Below are 2,846 nucleotides of genomic sequence, written 5' to 3'. Positions count from 1 at the left end.
AGTAGCTAGCGCCGGTGGGGTTCCCCCATGCCGCTCGAGAGAGGCGATGTGGGGGTCGGGTGCTCTTATACTATGATTGCTCGTTTGCGTGTTCTGTTGGCACATGGTCATCCATCGGTCCGGAAAGCCACTACGAAACATATTGTGACCTAATCGTAGTATATGTATCCCCTTAGCTCTCCAATCCATGTTGGTAACCTTCCAAGAAAATTATTCCATGATAAATCGAGGAACTCAAGACGTGTGCACTTCTTCAAAAATGATGGAAATGTACATGATAAACTGTTGTTGCTTAACAGAAGGTATCTGATTAATCTGACCCCATAGCACTCTGGAATTTCGCCCTCCAACATATTGTTTGAAAAATCAAGATATTTTTTTGACGGGAACAGCAAGAGCTCTGCCTTTGCATTATAGAAGAAAGAAGTCATACAAGAACGGATCGACCATCGTAGGAAGGTCGCATCCCCACATTACATCAAAGAAACTAGAAAGCAGTAAATATTACATCACAACCCTACAATATGAACCCTTCTAGTGGCCTCACCGAAGCACTTAACGTCATCCTTGATGATTCCAGTTAGCGCAAGAACCGTTAATTCCTTATGCTCGAAAACTCTCCGATTCCTCTCCTTCCAGAGATTCCACACAATGTAGGCAGCAAGAGTCATCTCCTCCCTGTTTCGCTCCCTCGATCCTCTGGCAGAGCACAACCTCTCCCACCACTCGCCAACGGACTGCGCCTCATCAGCCACATCGCACATGGCAGTGTTAGTCTATCCGAACTGAAACCAAATCTCCTTGGAAAGTGAGCAATGCAGAGCAAGGTGATTCGTAGTTTCAGGCTCTTGGTCACATAGCTTGTAGAGATCATTATGTGGGCAGCCTCTTGCCTGCAAGCGGTCGGCAGTCCAATTTTTGTTCTGAAGCATTAACCATAAGAAAAACCTCACTTTCCCCTCCATCTTGCTCCTCCACACTCTAGCCAACCGTGGCTTCTCGATCCTACCGAAAACTGAGCCTCATAGGCCGAGCAGGCCGAATATACACCGTTGGCTGTAAGGTTCCAAACAATCGTGTCCTTCTCCTGCGACAAAGTTATCATTTGCACCCTATTCCAAAGCTCTGCAAACCGAGTCAGCTGCTCGGCATTGTTCATCCGGTTAAGCCCTTGCATCCATTTACCATTAGTATTCCTTCTTTGACCGATACTTTTTTAGAACGGGCCAACTTGAAAACCGCAGGTGCCAAAACCATTGGTGCTTCGCCACTCAGCCACCTATCCATCCAGAAGCTTGCCATACTTCCATCGCCCAATGAGATCGTTGTGCAACTGGAGAACAGTTGTTTATAAGTGTCATCGCATGGCGTAGCAGTCCCTTTCCACGTCCTATCTCCATCCTCCCATATGTACGATTCCCAGTGCAATCTCAATGCTTGGCTGAAACATTCGATATTTTTTATGCCCAATCCTCCATACCTCTTTGGAGAGCAAACGTGCTTCCAGTTTACCTGAGTCTTCCCGCCAATCGTCGTGTCATCCGCCTCCCAAAGGAAGTTCTGTCTGAGCTTGTCCACCTTCTTAATCAGCCATTTGTCCGGTGGAAAGGATGTCAAAAAATATGTGGCCGTAGCCGTGACCACTGAATTGGCATAAATCAACCATCCCGTTCTGTTGAGCAGCCGCCTGATACGTCCATATTGCATCATGCTTTTATATCAATATTATGGGCTGTTACTACACATTATGTCACAATAGTTATGCATTTTCTCTCTTATCTTATAAGGTTTACACGAAGAGGGAGAATACCGGCAACTAGAATTCTGGGCTGGAAAATGAGCAAATATTAGAGACCTACTCTGCACAACTCCAAAAGTCTTGGAATTCCAGGAAAGTCAGTTTTGGAATATATTAAAAATATTGGGCGAAGAAAGCACTAGAGAGGGGCCGCCCAGCAGCCACGAGGGTGGAGGGCGCGCCCTACCCCCTGGGCGCGCCCCCTGCCTCGTGGGCCACCTGGCAAGCCCCGGATGCCCATCTTCTACTATATGGTGTCTTTTGCCCTGGAAAAAAACCCAGAAGGAAGCTTTCAGGATGAAGCGCCGCCGTCTCGAGGCGGAACTTGGGCGGAACCAATCTAGGGCTCCGGCGGAGCTGTTCTGTTCGGGAAACATCCCTCCGGGAGGGGGAAATCGTCGCCATCATCATCACCATCGATCCTCTCATCGAGAGGGGGTCAATCTCCATCAAAATCTTCACCAGAACCATCTCCTCTCAAACCCTAGTTCATCTCTTGTATCCGGTCTTTGTCTCAAAACCTCAGATAGGAACCTGTGGGTTGCTAGTAGTGTTGATTACTCCTTGGAGTTGATGCTAGTTGGTTTATTCGGTGGAAGACCATATGTTCAGATCCTTAATGCATATTAACACCCCACTGATTATGAACATGAATATGATTTGTGAGCAGTTACGTTTGTTCTTGAGGACATGGGAGAAGTCTTGTTATAAGTAGTCATGTGAATTTGGTACTCGATCGATATTTTGATGAGATGTATGTTGTCTCTCCTCTAGTGGTGTTATGTGAATGTTAACTACATGACACTTCACCATTGTTTGGGCCTAGAGGAAGGCATTGGGAAGTAATAAGTAGATGATGGGTTGCTAGAGTGACAGAAGCTTAAACCCTAGTTTATGCGTTGCTTCGTAAGGTGCTGATTTGGATCCGTATGTTTCATGCTATGGTTAGGTTTACCTTAATTCTTCTTTCGTAGTTGTGGATGCTTGTGAGAGGGGTTAATCATAAGTGGGATACTTGTCCAAGGAAGGGCAGTACCCAAGCACCTGT

The 2,846-nt window shown here is 46.5% G+C and overlaps 1 pseudogene across 1 annotated transcript in view; it reads right to left on the bottom strand.

The window, feature by feature from the left end:
* The window catches only part of LOC123158617 (receptor-like protein EIX2), a 68,340-nt pseudogene extending 67,576 nt beyond the window's left edge, over positions 1-764 (bottom strand). The window contains exons 1-2 of the transcript XR_006479354.1: positions 548-764; positions 135-400 (exon numbers count right to left, since the gene is read on the bottom strand). The product of XR_006479354.1 is annotated as a receptor-like protein EIX2 (transcript). The remainder of the gene's footprint in view (positions 1-134; positions 401-547) is intronic.
* Between the last annotated feature and the right edge of the window lie 2,082 nt (positions 765-2,846).

Source organism: Triticum aestivum, chromosome 7B (assembly GCF_018294505.1).
Source record: "Triticum aestivum cultivar Chinese Spring chromosome 7B, IWGSC CS RefSeq v2.1, whole genome shotgun sequence".
Classification (NCBI taxonomy): domain Eukaryota; kingdom Viridiplantae; phylum Streptophyta; class Magnoliopsida; order Poales; family Poaceae; genus Triticum; species Triticum aestivum.
This window is presented reverse-complemented; position numbering and strand designations above follow the sequence as displayed.